General features: G+C 42.2%; 1 long non-coding RNA gene across 3 annotated transcripts; it reads left to right on the top strand.

Annotated features, from left to right (window-relative positions):
- Positions 1-868: 868 nt before the first annotated feature.
- Positions 869-15,224, top strand: LOC149353451 (uncharacterized). 3 transcript variants are annotated; one of them, XR_016290984.1, is made up of 6 exons: positions 880-1,149; positions 4,405-4,553; positions 5,238-5,338; positions 7,260-9,990; positions 11,005-11,033; positions 12,330-15,224. It is a non-coding gene; the product is annotated as an uncharacterized LOC149353451 (long non-coding RNA). The 3 variants fall into 3 exon arrangements; XR_016290983.1 differs by having other exon boundaries at positions 881-1,149; positions 7,260-10,001; XR_016290982.1 differs by having other exon boundaries at positions 869-1,149; positions 7,260-11,033.
- The last annotated feature ends 947 nt before the right edge of the window (positions 15,225-16,171 follow it).

The following is a 16,171-nucleotide window of genomic DNA, read 5'->3' as shown; positions in this document are numbered from 1 at the left end:
TCCAAAATAAAAAACGGTAAAAAAAATGAGTTTCGTTAGCGCGAGCTTTACTAAACACTGCATGCTTAGTGAATTACAGCAAAAACTGCGCAGAAATAATATTACGCGTGCGACATACCAAACGTGTTTAGTAACAGGAAAAAGCTTACTTCACCCTGCCCATAGCAGTTATATGAGGCCTGCCGTTTCTCGTTCTGATCCATTTCATACGCAACAATTCCGGACAAAAACATTTTTGAATAGTAAAAAATGTATGACCGCATTTTTTTTTCATATACTGGAAGATTTGACTATCGCAATCTCCCATCGATAGGCTTGCATTTTTTTTTCGTATTAACGTTTTTCCTATCGTCAACTGCTCGATACGAGCGATGAAAAATATTTAAGATTTTGCTGCATATAGAAAGGGTGGACCATTACCTTCAATATTTCCGTTACTGTACGTTACAATTTTCCAATATTAAATTTTTTTCCCAAGAATGTAGGACATCACCAGGAAATCTGTAGATTTACACGGGCATTCCTTGGCCGTTGATGTTCAGAGAACTATTGTGACAGCCGCACACACAACCAGTTTCTCCACTCTTAGAACGTCGCGGAATTCACAGCGAGCGGCAACACCACTTTTGTGCGCCCGCGAGCAGGACGGCACGTGCTCACAATGAAAGAGAGAGTGCCAGCTGCGCGAGCAGCACGTGGGTACCAGCCGACAGGCTGCTGGCTCAATGCGCTCCGCCGGCGACGTGCCCGGACAGCAACGCCAAAATGACCGGCAGGGGAGAAGTGGCGCTGGTGCAGTGGAAGCAAACTTCAGGTGCGCTTCCCTATACTTTCTTGCCCCAGCCTACAACGCCGGGTACTGAGAACAGGATTTTTTCTGCGCAGCGCTTTGGGCCTTTTTTTTAGGATGACGCTCTTTCGGGCGAGCCAGGAGGCGTCCGGTGGTGGTAAAGGCCTTTTGCGAAATGCACTGCCATCTAGCGGCCGCCGCGTGCGATCCGCCATGTTGGAGGATAGCCGCCGGATTCACAGCACGTACTGGTGCACGCTCGTCGCGTGTGCTCGAGTTTCACCGTCCTCAATATGCCCACATATTGGTTAGTGCCTTGCTGTACGCAGCAGGGTTACAAAGATGCCCAGGGAAAAAAGGCAAGAGCACTTGATTTGAGCGCATTTCTATTTTTGGACTGCGATCCCCGACATCCGCGGCACAAATGTTGCAGAGCCGTCGCTACGTCGAGACATCGCGCAACACATTTCGTTATCGCCATGTAGCTAATGAAATCAGAAATAAGCTTTGAAAGTACGAAGAAAATATCACACAAAAGCTGTTTTTCTCCTGCGATTGGCCGTGAAGTGTTGCGATTATCGGCCTCGCAAGAGAGTAATCGTGATCAGCTGTTCAGTGGTGCGGGTCGCGCTTTGTGAGAACCGTCACTCCCGGCGTTATCTGCCGCAGCGGTTATACGCATTAGTTTTTAGTGTGAATATTTGTTTCGACGGAAACACTAGCAAGGGTCAAGTGCCCGTGGCACAGAACGTTTGCGCTCTGCAAGTCAGTGAATCATGTCTGTTAGACCAGGGAAAGCTTGTGCCTATTTTGTGGAGTGACGGCTTGTATGAATGTAGCGATTTCACTTAACCGGCCGGTTTCCACGAAGCCATGTGTAGTGTAAACAAATAAAAAAAGGAGCGTAAGAGAAGCCGCTCAAGCGGTACCATAGTTCCAACTAGTAGCGGGAATGCATAATGCGTGTAGAATCCTCCAAAAATCTCAGTGCACAACTGCTTGCTCGTCGTGGTAAAACCATAGACACTGCTGCATTCACGGGCTACCTGTTTTTAACGGCGATAGTCCAAGAATGGTAAACACTTGTGTTGTGGGGTCGTGCGGGGACCTAGGGGTCTATGTGCCCGGTAATAATAATAAAGTGTTTTCTCTCTCTGTCTAGGGCACTAGGGCAAAGTAGGGGCTTTAGGGCACTAGAGCTCTAGGGCAAACAAACAAATGCTGTATGAACTTTTCAAGGAAAATGAAGAGCGTCGCATGTTGACAGGCCACTTTTTTCGACACTACCAACATGAGCGTGAGATTTACTATCACTTGCTTTCGGCGCCGTCGCAACACACAGAAAACGCTACCCCAACAACAACAAATCGAGCGGGACGCCCGTTTGCAAAAAGTATCGGACCAAATAAAAACTGACTCCAACGAGACTGAAATGCGCACATTTTTAGCCGTAAACAAAAATTACACTTGCTTTGTACATTTCTTGGTGTTCAGCGTCGGCAGACTGACGTAGGACTCCGTGAAAAACTTGTAGCTCCGTACCCGGTGGCGTTCGGAAAGTCTGTTTTGGACGCGTAGTAAGTGTCTGCGAAGTCACTTGGAAACTTGGGCAGCAGAAAAAGGTCGAGTGACCATTCAGTCATGTTTACAGGCTCAAGTGACAGGAAATAAGATTTTCGAGCCAGCACAGCACTAAGGAAGCTAATGCAGGAGCACGCTTAAATCCAGAGAGCAGAAGCGGATCGAGCTTCAGTCATCCTCCAACATGGCGGCTTTCCACTGGTTCTTCTTTTCTCCGATAGATGGCAGCAATTTTGCATAAGGTCTACTGACTTGAGTATTGTTCGCACCACTTCCTTTCCGAGGTTGTACAGGCACCTTTTACACATGGTCTGCATATGTGTCTTTCATGCTGGCGCATGCTTGTGCTAGGAGTCGAATTTTTCGCTTGTGCCTTTTTTGGTTTCAGTTGATACGTGGAATGAACGAACTGTAGTATACTTTTCTTCGGAGGTCAATAAAAAAATAGTCGCCATATTCGCTTTTACAACATCACGGAAAACTGCGATCTGCACTCAACGCAGTGCCGGATCCACATCGGCAGCTTCTCCAGTCCTCAGTGTTGTCACGACCTCTCTTGACCAATCACGGGCGGCGGCGTGCCGCACGTTGTGCCCCGCGGCACAGGCCGCATATTTGTGCTAAAAAAGGCAATTCGCGCTTGTTTTTGCCTTATTTGGATGCGATATTCCAGTATGCAGCATGAAAAACTACAGGACGCCGCTGCCAGCCTGATTTTCAGAAAAAGTGCTTCAGTCTCCCTTTAAAGCAAGCCCATATGTAGTTGGTTAGGTCAGGTTGAACTGTTCCATTTTTATTTTTTTGAAAATTTGATGGACATTTTTCAGTGCCTATTTCAGAACAGGTTTAATTTTTTTTCTCCGGCAAATATTTTTTGTGCATGAATTGCCGATATTTTTTTTTAGTGATATATTGTGGTATTCTTGTGCAGTCAAAAGTGTCGAGTTTATTGACTTTTTTGTCAGCCAGGGTATTCAGTTTTCTAGTAATTAATGCAATACTTGTCATTAATTACTGGTCAACACAGCAGTGGTTAATTTCAGAAGGAAATGTTGTCGTCGGGTAAACAATTAACAGAAGTTAAAGGATAGAACTATTGAAAAAACACACAATTTGAAGGTCTGTCGACCGGTCGGATAGTTGGTTGGTTGGGCTGTTGAGCGATCACGTGATCTGTGGGGTGGCAGCAGCAATGAAACTACCGCTGAGCCGTCATGGTAGCCAAAACACTTTTTCTTGGCATCTGAGCAAGGTTTCGAGCGTCCCTACATGCAATGGAGACACATATGTGCATCCAAGTAACTGTCCTAAGCGAGGATGATGGTTAACAGCTCAATGCTCTCAAACACTTTGCGGTGGTGTGAAGCCCTCTAGTCTGCAGATGCTTGTTATGCAGCGGAGAGATTCCTTGAATGCACAACTTTTCTACTTAATCAAACAGTGCACAGTCTCACCACACCCCTGGCTTCTGCACATCATTTCTCTCTTTTGTCTGAGTGCAAATCCTACTCGAACTGCCAGTTGGCTGGCGAGTGCATGTCAAGAATAATTACGTTTTTCAGTTAAAACTGAATTTTAAAAATTGAATTCAGCGTACTTTTCATCCCTTTCTTTTTTTTAGTTTAAGTCGAAAAGTACACCCCTCCCTGAGTTATTATTGGTAAATCGAGTGTGGGTGTAACCATATTTTACTGATTAAACGTCTATCTAGTGTTAGACCATAGCTTACACGTGTGCTGGATCATTTCAATATCTTGTATTTTGTGTGTCTTGTTTGTCCTTGAACCTGACTTAACTTGGAACTGTATAAAAATAGAGAACAGCAAAGAATGACCTCATAATATCTCAAAGGATATTTAGTTATAGGAAGCAAAATTTTATAAACAGATAAAATTTATTAATCGCCCTTGATTATTTAGAGTGCATGTATCATGTATGATGTACCGAGGTAAAATGTTCTGGAATTGTTGTTTCATACTGGAAATTTTGATGCTAACTTCCTTGTTGTATGTCTGTCCCATTTATTTTAATAGGTTGCAGGGCTTGGAAGGTTCAGTGGGGGCAATGTACCATCCATGGTCAGGCGGATGCTGCAGTATTTGGTTGCTGACACCGTTGCGTTTCCACTGAATTCAGCTGTCTAGCTGAAAAAGGAAAAAACGCCTTTTCATTTCTGACCCTGGCAAGTGTAATTTTGCGTAATTGACATTCCAGCTATTAGAACCAGAGTCCCTTGCTGTGATAGCATCCTTGCATGTGTAGTGCTACATTGCGTAAATTATACAACTTTCAGCTACTCCGGTGAAGTGCTGTTCATTTCATGTAACGTGCAAGTAATTTATTAGCATAAGATTGTTTGGCTGGTCAGCACTTGCTGTTAATAACCTCCTAGCATGCTGAGAAATCGCAATAGACGAATATGCACAGATAGAGATTCTTCTTCTGTTTGTGTACACCAGTACGAATTTTAAAAAAAGTTGTTTTAGTGTTCCAGACAAACGCCTTTAAATATGTTTCTTTTTGTACATTATTGTAGTGGCATGGTCTGGAAAACTTATATAGTGGGGTTTTAAAATTTTCATTAATGTAGCCAATCTGAATATTGCACCACACAAGAAAATTTTCTTGTCGTGGAAGAGGAACACAGGCAATGGCTGATACTAGCATTTGTCACGTATTATGTGAAGCGTATGCTGGCTCACTCTAAATCTTCTTTTAACAGTACCATCTCATCTACTGTCCCACTAGTGATGTTGCATACACCTGCTGCTTTAGACCCGTTGTCATTAGGTCATGTGAAAATGTTTTTACATATTTTTCTAGGAGGTACTAATTTGCATGGCGTTATCTTTGTTTCGTTTTTCAGGTGCTGTGCATACAAACAGAAAGTTTGTATGGTAACTGCCTTTTAAGTTGAAGGGGCCATCAAGTCCTGGCTTCGCCATGCACCATCACGAGTGCAAAAAGGTGACATTGTTATCAGCTGCCAGTGCTATCTATCTGTACAGCATATCAACTTAAAGATGTGTTGAGGACAAATTAAAATTAGGCTTGATTAATGGATTGCCAGTTTTAATGAAAAAGATGTTACTGTGAGTGAGAGCAGAACTTTTACATCCTAAAAAATTGAACCGTGATGGATATTGCTACCGCACGCCTTTTCTACATCTAAATAGAGTTGATGTCTGGGTAGGTTTTTTTTACATAGAAGATGAAATGAGCAATTATGCATCTGAATATTAAGACAGCTTGCAATTTACAGTAGCTGGTGCACTTTGATCACAAATGAACATAGAGATACTAAACATAGTAAATGAAGCAAAGCAAGCCCATGTCACCCGATTCCATCAGCGGCATCACAAGTTCGTGCCAGAGTGGCAGAAAGCAATAATGCAACTGTGACTACCCAATTTCTCAGCAATGAATGCATCATTCGTTGTCAAACAAAGTCACAAATGGCATTATCACTGGATTAGAGTTCATTTAGTGCAAGATTTTTGTCTGAGCTATATATTTATACACAATGCTGTGTACTATCTTAAGCAAGACTATAGGCAGTAGTTTGGTCCATATTCTGCTTTCATAAACTGGAGTTGGCTCTGTAACAGTTAGTGCTTTTCAAGCCCATACTGATTAATTCTTTTTTGCAACTGAAGCTCATTCAAAGCAGGTGTATGCTGTAAAATGCATTAAAAGAGGCTGGTGCTGTAATGAATGACTTTTTTGAAGCTGTTCATGGTGTATTAAGCGAAAGTGGCATTTACGGTAGCTTAATACTAACAGAGCTCAATGAATCCATTTGGCAAGGTGATACTGGATTGATTATAGTAGTATATTCCACAGCTTAGCTACATGAAAAAACCTCAGGCAGGAGACAACTTCACATCTCCAATATTAAGCCATTTAGAATATGTGATGCGGCTGCGTTCCTTGTACAAAAAGGTAGTATGGTCCTACTGCAGACAAAGAGATCAGTAGTTTGCACATAAAAATAAGCCAAAATTGTAACTACTGATAAACTGCAGTGCAAATTATCTTCAATAGATTTGATGTGAAAAGAAAATCAAAATTTTGTCTAGGCTTGCATCAAAATGCTTTGATGCATGGTGATAGCGGTAAACTTAAACATAGTGATCGAAAATCTAAGGTTGCTAACATTTATTCAGAAGTTCGTAGAAGTTTGTAGCTGCACTTTATGAGGTATGATGGAGTTGTGTCTTCAATACTTTTGCCTCTACATGAACGGAACTTCTAAGGTTTTGAAGTTAGTGGCTACTGCAGCTTTAAATAGTGAACATATTTACCTCTCCTTGCCCCATTTGGGGTCATTGCATTAGTTGAAAAGTGCTGTCGCCTTGTGTGAGCACGTATGTTTGAACTGCAGCAAGAGCAGACATTATTTCTGTTGCTTCATAGTATATCATATCATTCATGGTGCTTGGTACAGGACAGGAAGATGGGACTCTTGACAGCACAAAACAAAGTGAACAAGCATTGAGGGAGGAGCCTTATTATGCTTAGCCAAGGTTTTGACTAGCGGGCACATCTTCATTTGGGTGAAGACAAGTCCTCTCTGCATAAATGTTGACTAAGCAGACTGAGGTTCCCCCCATCAACCCTTGTTCACTTTGCTTTGTGCATATAGTGTAATTATGGTACTAGGAAGGCCAGACTGGTAAATTTAGTTTCATCTTGGAGCACTGCAACGCACAGAGTATAAAAATGTGGAATGTTCTTAGCCAGGCCTGGTGAACAGGTTTACCTACTGCAGTGCATTTTGAGGGTTATCTCACAGCCTCTTTAATTCGCGCACATATGTATTTCGACACTGGTTGGTATTTTCGTGCATGCTTTCCTAAGTTATAGTACTCTTGTTTTCACATTTCAGGGGAACAAAACTAAAAACAGGAAGAGGAGCAGGAACAAAGTTCACTAAACCTTTTGTAGTTAGGCAGTGGCACTGTCATCTCAATGGCCTTTATCGGCGGGTGACCTCAAGGATCCAGTCTGTGATACTCGCTTGTAGTTCTTTGTTGCCATTTCTTGTAATCTTTTCCCAGCACGCTTAGGGATATGGCAGGAGCTTTGCTTGCCATCACTACGCACAGAATGTGCACTGCAACCCACTGCAAAGTAGACAGCGTTTGCTTACATATTTTTATCTCGCTTTTTTATTTCAAAGAACAAAAATCTTCCTTTCAAAACTTCTCTAATCATTTCATATTTAATACATCAGCTGTATTTTGCCCTGCAAAATTCTCTAGTCATTTCATACAGTGTAAGAGTTCTTCGTTTTTTTATTACTGCAATATTTCTACACAATAATTAAATTGCTTTTGAGAAGAAAAACTTCTTCGGTAATGTATTTTGGCATATGCCTGTTTGCTGAAGACACAAAAAATGTATGACAGCCTTTCACGTACAGTGCTTTATTTACCACTCAGTACGGTGGTGGACATTCATGTAAGCTTGATCATAACTAGTGGACACGTCCATGCAGCTATTATGAAAATTAAGACAATTTTAGAGTGGTAGCCCTGTTCTCATATTTTCAACTATGGTTCATGCTATTCGCATCAGACACACTGACATTTATTGATGGACTAGTGAAAATAAATTTCAGTAATGATTGCTAATAATTAATTCGGGCTGTTTGAGTCTTTTGCAGATTGCATGAAACATATGGGTCTGGATTTCTTTCACAATTAGGCTTTTTACCCAATTCACTGCAAGCAAGCTTACTGCTGAGCTTCTATAAATATCTTATGATGATTGTACAGCATAGGTTATGAGGTGAAGAGCACAGCTAGTAAACAAACGATTTCTGCATGGCGTTGCTATTTTCTCTCATATGGGCAGGATCGGGTGAATTTACAATTCATATTTCCTTCGTGTGTAAAATGCTCTGACATGCCATGTAAACAGGTAAGTTCAGGACGGCCAGGCCATCACGCATTGACACAAGTGGACAGGTATATTACACCGCCTGTAACAGGTATACTACACCGCCTGTAACACACTTGTGTGCCTGAAATTTGGCACATATGTGCGTTTAGATGCCTTAAGGCTGCATGCAAAAGGAGGAATAATTTTATTCAACCAGAGCCAAGAAATCAAGCACTAACCATTTGGGGCTGGTGCTGGGACGCACAACTTTTTGGACATTTTTGGTCTTGGGGACAATTTTTGGATGCATTGGGGAAAAATGAGCACCTCCTAGAGAGATTGAAAATGTCTTGGTGGGTTATTTTTTGGACATTTTGAGGAGGCTTTGTGTTTGTTTGGTTGCCGGCATGACATCATGTTTCGTTGTCGCCTTATGGGCAGGGAAACAAAGGAGGGAAAGCTACCAGCGGCTAAAGAGACTGGCTCCTCTCTTTTTCCACGTCAGAGAGAGTGAGAGGTGTCTGTCAGTTAGCACCTCATGAAATAAAATTTGGGCCGACCCGCACCTCATCGCTTGTTGCACTGGAAGCGCAAGCGCACGCAGTCTGAGTAGGAAGCGAGTTGTCGGGAGTGAAGCATAGGACTGGCTTTACAGCTGACTTGTGTAGCGATGGCCCTGGCTCTTCCGGTCTTTTTACAGAGCTGATGAACGTGATAAACACTGCGCGCTGCCTCTGAGCACAGGTAGCACTCTGCATTTGACACTGATTTTGGGCAAGATTAAAGGTAGCGATAGTTGCAGCTGGCCTGGCTGGCTGCGCTGACACTTGTGCCTTCTAGTGGATTCGCTTGGCATTACGTTTGCCTGCCTAACCCATACTACCTGAGTTGGTGCTGCAGTCGGTGCGCTTGCCACTATATCATCATTATTGCACTTCCATGTGCCTATGTGCTCTTCTACATCTGTCAGCTGGGCGGCATCCTCTTTCATGCAAGTGCCACTGTGCACGCTTTGGTGTGCGCTTTGCTCAGCCACTCGAGCTCGAGGTAAAATTTTTTTCGGGGTTAAATCTGAGCAAGCGGTGAAATTTCGTTGCGTTAAAAATGTGGAAAATTTAGTTTGTATTGAAGATAGAAATTCATGGTGTTCTATGGACACAAAGTTGTAAAACCTATATACTGTGTTACATTCAGGATTTTATTACACTAAAGGTCGTTACATTGAGATTTAACTGTAGTATGTTATTAGTGTGCCATTAGTATGCGATTAGTGTTGCTGTGTCTGTCTTGTGCCGCTTTTGCCTTGGTGCACGATATAAATATGACGACATCATACCTATTGCTCCTAGTGTTCTGTTTCTTTGAAAATTTGCACAATTAATCATTTTTCATAGAAGTGTGTTTTAGCAGCCATCAATGGGAATGAGGCAATAATAGGAATGCGATTAATTTTGTCTGAATTCTTGTGAAAGGAATCTACTTACAAGAAAAGTTCTTCTGATGCCTTGACACGCTTGGTGCCTCCATCCGTGCAAGCAAGTGAGCATGTCTAGCATGGTGGCTGTGGTGATGACAATTCGCACCAGCCTACAAGAAGAGCTACTGTACTATATGGCTGCCTTTGTAGAAAATATTAAAAGAAGTGGCAAAAACCATCTTTAATTTCATGTAACACCAAGCATCAGTTCTGGGAGGTTCTTCTTGTGGCAGCATCTGGTCCTCCTGGAAAGAAAGTGAGCAGCAGGCAGGTGTCAGAATTTTGTAGAGCTGGCTCCCGCTCGTCAGCTCAGTCACCACAGCAGGTGCAGAATGATGCATCAGTGCCTCATCAGAGAGATAATTCAGTTTCTGTGGGGCATTGTGTTAAACAAGCAGCATTCATCATGTGAAGAAAGTACCATGCGCTGCCCGAGTCTGCATTGCAGTAGCCACCATTGATTTTATTGAAAGCATGTTTCAAAAATAAACTCACATATTTATTTTATATAAGTTATGTTCCCATGGAATTTCATGAATTCTGTATTCTGGCTTTTCGGAATTCAAAATTTTCTAATGCTAATGCTTGGGGGCCTTAACCGCACCAGCTATCCCAGGTGTCTGTTCTGTTGCTTAACTGAGGAGTTTTATACTGCCAGAAGCTTTTCTCTTCAAAACTAAATGCAAAATACTCTGTAGTTGTAAGAAAAAACAACTGAATATGTCATTAAAAATGGTAGTGGTAGATTGGCGGAAAGGAAAATTTACTTGACTGCCAGTAGACTGCAGTGGCACGTCTGCCTTGTTTTGATCACTGCCTATCGTGATCCACTGTAGGCTTGTGTGACATAGTGTGCATGTCAGACCTTTGTTGTCTTCTGTTCAGGGCAGTATGCCCTAAAATTGCCCCATTATTTAATAGCAGGAACTGGAACGCTGCCTGCAACACACAACACGCTTCACCATTGTGCTACTGCCTGACTAGAAATGATGCTGCAGACTCCAGCTTATGCACTATAGTCGCATTTATCATGTAGGCCTGTTCACAGCCCACAGCCACCTGATTTTTGGATTGTGGGGAGTGCCTGCATAAGCTTCTTACTTAAGCTCTCTCCAGCTCTATGAGCAGGTGTTGGTCAGTGCCTACCGCAGTCAGATATTGAGTGTATAGCTGTGTTCAACCGCATTTAGGAAAATTTCTATTGCTAAAGGTGAAACGAGCTATTCAGACAAGTGACTAACACCTGCGTCTTCAATTTTTGATCCGGCAGATGTGCATGACAGAAGACGTTGGCAAAAAGTAAGTTTGAAATGGTCAAGGACAGCATTTTTAGATGAGTGATCATATGCACCAGATTGAGGGAATGTTGGGCCTTTTTGTGTAGCATGTGGAAATATAGCTTTGCAGAACGATTCAGTGACATTTTGCAGTAACTGCTGCATTCAGTTCGCGATGCTTGTCAGTAAGTATATTTTCTTAGATGCCTAGTCCTTCCAGTTTTGCCACTTATGGGTGTCAGTGCCAGTGCAGCACATTTATTGTGCTGCACTTGATGATTACATTTCACTTCAATTGTTCAACTGCACCGTGTTCTTTTGCATTGTGTATTGGTTCATTACATTGTCAGTGTGGGATGCATGAAGGCAAAAATCTCTGGGCATCTGATAAGTGGCTCAGTTCTAACTGCTGGTAAACATGACACAGCCATTGCATGTTTCCTTAGAGTTTATTGTAGTAAGTGGAACAGAAAAATGGTTTTACACGGTTAATATATTGTGTAAGTACCCTGCAAGATCCTCTCCTTTGAAAGCCTTTTCCTTTTATTTGACAGCATTTGCTTAAAGGGCAACTGAAAAGGTTTTAGAATTTGTTGAGGTTTAAGGGTTTGAATGTATGAAACTTGCAGGTAAAGCGTGGAAAGTCTTTCTTTGCTAGCATTTGAAGTGGTGACTTAATCTCTGTACAAAGTCGTGTCGGCGTTCAGGCTTCTCTGCAGTTCAGTGTACCTGGCATAGGTGGCAACCATGACATCATGTTCAGCTGTGCTACGTTTTCAGTGAAGAAAAGATTTCTCAAACAAAGAAGACCATAGTTACCGAAAATGAAGCTTGAAACACGTTGTTTTGTGGCATCGGACGACGCACAGTAGCATTAGGTTGAGGGCGACAGAAATATCAAATTTCGGCAGCAAAGATGTCATCACCGAGCTTTTCCCCACTTCTTCAACGCTGTGAGGCAACATCCGAGATTTAATCGACGATTACATCACAATTTTAAATGCTAGTGCTCAACTACTAGGCATAGTTTACCTATAAGCTTTCTGCTTTTGAAGCACTGGATCTTGTCAATCAAAGACTACTTCACCTTCCCTTTAAAGTAAGCAGTTGACTTCAGAGTTGAGTCTTAGAAGGTACTGTCGGATTTCACCAGCTTGTTTCAGAGGATCCCACTGCTGTCTGTCAGGCGCGTCTGCCCCCATTAGTTGTATGTGTGCAAAGAACTCGTTACTTATTTTTCTGTTAGAGCAACCCATTTTCTGTTGTCTCCGCTCTTGTAGAAAATAATCCTTTGGTTTATTTTACGATTTATCCACAGGGGGCAATGGCTACATCAATGACTACCCAACTGGCCGGCTGCTCCCAGATGCCAAGCTTTATGAGATCGGTGCTGGAACTAGTGAAATACGTCGACTCATTATTGGGCGTACCATGAACCAGGAGTACAAGTGAGGTCTGTTTCGCCCTGTCTTGTGCACCTTGATGTATCAAATATGTTTAGTGCGTCACGTTGAGGTAACTGAGAGCACTCTTATAGTCTTTCACAGTCGTTACTGATGCTAATGAACAGATAGTGGAAGTATGTGTATATATCTGAGATTTTTTTTTCACATGTTGAATTGCTTCTGTAATGCAGATTTTTAAAGCAATTTAAGCTTGTGATGGGCCACTTTTTTACGATTCATTGCTTGCCTGTCGATGTGACTTGTTTGGCATGCAGTTTTAGAGACAATTATTTGTGAACACTGTGTGCATAGTGCAAACAAGACTTCTCATTGTGCACTCTTGTGTTTGGCCAATACTTCCAGTGTTCATTTGACATTGTGCTTTGCATATTGAGTTTCCAAGGCCATGATTACATGCAAAAAGCAAACACTACTTTTTGTTCGGGCACCTTTTATGTGAATGCTGTCTCAGTTTATTTTCTTTGTTTGAGTGTCAGCGGTTGAGATTATATTGTGTGGGCCATTGAAGTGTTGCATAGCATCCCTGTTGCCCTGTAGTGATGCCCTGGATTTTTTTCTTTTGGAAGCTATTCATTCAAAATTTAACAGAATTTACATTGAAGATCACTGCATTTCTCATGTGTGCAAGTTATTCTACAGTGTTACCTCCACCAACTTGTTCTGATTTATGTCAGTGTGAAACAAAAGTACTATGCAGCCCTTTTTGTACCAGGCTGTCCCTGGCACATGTAGTGTTGTTCTGACTGCATTAATCACCCTGGTCTCATCATTCCAAACCTTACCCTGGAGTTTATCCGTCAATGGCTTAAACAAAAGCTGATGCCATTTTCTTGGATTCTTGGTGTCTAACAGTGGTTCAATTGCTCGGGAGTATACAGCAGATGTAAGTGTTTTGCTGCCACAATTATTTCAGGATAAGCATGAACAGAGAACATTGGGCATTATGTTATGATCCATGTTTATATTGGTTCATGTATTTGGGCATCCCAATTATGCTTGCACATTAAGTTTTCAAAGGAGTTTGGTGTCTTGTAAAGCTGTAGTCGATCATACTTCTAGCATTCTAGTATGTGGTTCTTACGCTACACATCGCATTTAGCTCTTAAGACCTGATATGAGCATTTTTTCCTGGGTGATGTTTTAGTAGTATATTCACTTTTTTGTGTGTTTGAGTTCACCTGCACTTGTATTTAAAGTACACTACTATGTGATGGTTTTCCACAATACATTCACTGGAGGTTTCATCCATAATGTGCTGGTAATTCTAATCTGTGAGCTTTGTAAATGATATTGTGATTTCCTTGCGGTTAAGCGAACTATGCTGTCAGGGACAAAAGTTTTCAAACCAAATGAGCACCTGCCAAATTTTATTGCTGCATCCGTTGGTGGCCTGGCATTCTGCTGTCAAGACTGCACTTGGCACCCATTTACTCAACATTTTGTGTTTTGTGTTGTGCACTGGCATTCTCAGAGTTTGACACAGAAAGCCACACTGTGGTGAACTATAGTGGCATTCTACTAGTGAAAGAAAAAGAAATGTTTTTATCCGAAAGCAAAAGCCGATGCGAAAATTTTAGGAGACCTGTGAAAGTTTTGATGTATGCGAGCCCCTTGATCATTGCTATAGCAGTTTTACGCTTTGCTTCTTGCTAGAAGCCTATAGAGGGGCAGAATGTTAAGCAGAGGCTGTCAGATGAATATTCCTGGAAGCGCGAAATGGATGCACCAGCTGATGATGCAGGAGTTCAAATTTGTTGATGCTTGCGTGGCCCACAAATTTTTGTTGATAAGAATACAGTCTTTTAGTTGCAGTATGCAAAAATTTTCCTTCCCCTTTAGCACGGTGAGGCTGGAATGTAGCATTGACTTTGTCAAAGCATGTATATGCAGTAAGCAGAGGGTTCAGCAACGAGGCAAAAATTCGCATTCATAATCTATTTCATAAACCTCTGTAAGGATTTGTTAGCAGGTTAGTTTATGTTCTGCAGCTAGATGAGTAAGAAGACTGTTACTGCTGGACAAATTTGCTCCACCCATCATGCTTACTGGTTCTAGGGGCTAGGTTTTGGTACTGTTGTGTATGCCTATAACAGGAATTATGTTCAATATCAGTGTCATTTTCAGCCTGCAAATCCTAGTATGTATAATTTTTCTGAAGAATATTAAGAGTATTTCATGATATAGATATTTTCGTGAGGTAATGTTCTGCTCTAGAATTTGACTGATCTTTTTTACATGTAAAAAATACTGCTACTTTGGTGTAATTTTTGTTTATTCTTACTGTTCCGGGTGATCGCTACCATGAAGTTAAGCATGAAGTTGAGCACCATTTTACTGCTTACCGTTTTACCACGTTAGCATTACCTACCTGAGTTTATGTCCAGATACCTTAGCAATGATATGCTATGGGGCTAAATGTCCTTTCGTGCACCTTCATTTTTTAAACTCTGTAGTTCAACTATTTGTTGATTGAATTTTTCACTCCCCTATTGTGAACCTGTTTGCTATTTAGGTTTGGATAGTTGTTATCACACAGCTTTCCTTTTTGTTGGTGTTCTTGTTTAGTGCAGGAGGGATACTCATTGGGCACCCTGTGCTTGAGCTGCCTTGCACCACTTTTGACTGTTTATTTAAAAGGTTGTATTAAGTTGGTGCTGCATGTGGCAGTAGGGAAATGTTTGAGTTTGGCAGTGTTTTAGGTTCATGCATTTATTTGTTTTGAAATATATGGTTTGGTAGCTTTTCAATGTGTTGTCGGCATTTACGTCAATATGTTATCAGAAGTTGAAGAAAGCCCATTTTTTCTATTGCAAAACGAAGTGGTAAGAAGTTTACAAGTTTGCCTGTTATATATGAAGACCATGTTTCTACCTCTAAGGCGAAGCAGGGAGAACTCAACATGAACACCTTAAATGTGCTTGAGCCTTCCTGACAAATATCAGCACTTTTGGCCGTTGATTTGACTGGCAACCTTTTTGTGAAGGTGTTGGACTGTCTGTTGTGTGCCACGCAGATGCTGAGTTTGAAAGTTAAACAGTATGTCTTCTTTGTAATTTTTAGTGAAATCGAATAAAGCGCCAACAGAACTGTTATATAGCATCACGCAGGAATGACACAACAAGGAACGATTTATTCAGGCAGCTCCTTTTATAGCCCGCCGGTGAGGTGACGTTCTGATCACGTGGTCATGCCAAGGTTTGCCGGCGGCGCATCATCTCTCCCCCCTTAAAGAGAAAAGCGTACAGGTGGCCGTCGCTGTCTGGTTGATCTTCGCAAACCAGGCGGGCCAGTTTCCATCCCGGATGCTTCTGGGCTATCTTGCGACGTCGTCGGGGCGTCGTCCGCAGGTTCCCGCTTGCCAACTTCTCCTGGGGCTCTGTCTTCTGATTCAGTCCGATGTCTCAGTTGGTCCAAGTGCCGCCGCTGAAGACCTTGCTCCGAGTCAACGGAGACCATCCTGGAGCCCTGTTGACCATGCACTACTCCTGGAATCCACCTGTGACCTGCTCCGAAATTGCGCATCCAGACCGGTTCTCCCACATCCAATTTAGTTGCACCTACTCTTGGCTGGCTTTGTGCCGACTTCTCACCAGGCGGGATGCAGTCCATCTTTGTTCTTATCTGGTAGCCGAATAAGTGTTCCGCGGGCGACTTGCCATCCTTAACAGGCGTTCGGCGGTATCGGAACAAAAAC

This window comes from Amblyomma mixtum, chromosome 3, assembly GCF_055824585.1.
Source record: "Amblyomma mixtum isolate Tamu chromosome 3, ASM5582458v1, whole genome shotgun sequence".
Classification (NCBI taxonomy): domain Eukaryota; kingdom Metazoa; phylum Arthropoda; class Arachnida; order Ixodida; family Ixodidae; genus Amblyomma; species Amblyomma mixtum.
The sequence above is the reverse complement of the archived record's forward strand: the minus strand, read 5'-3'. Positions and strand labels throughout refer to the sequence as shown.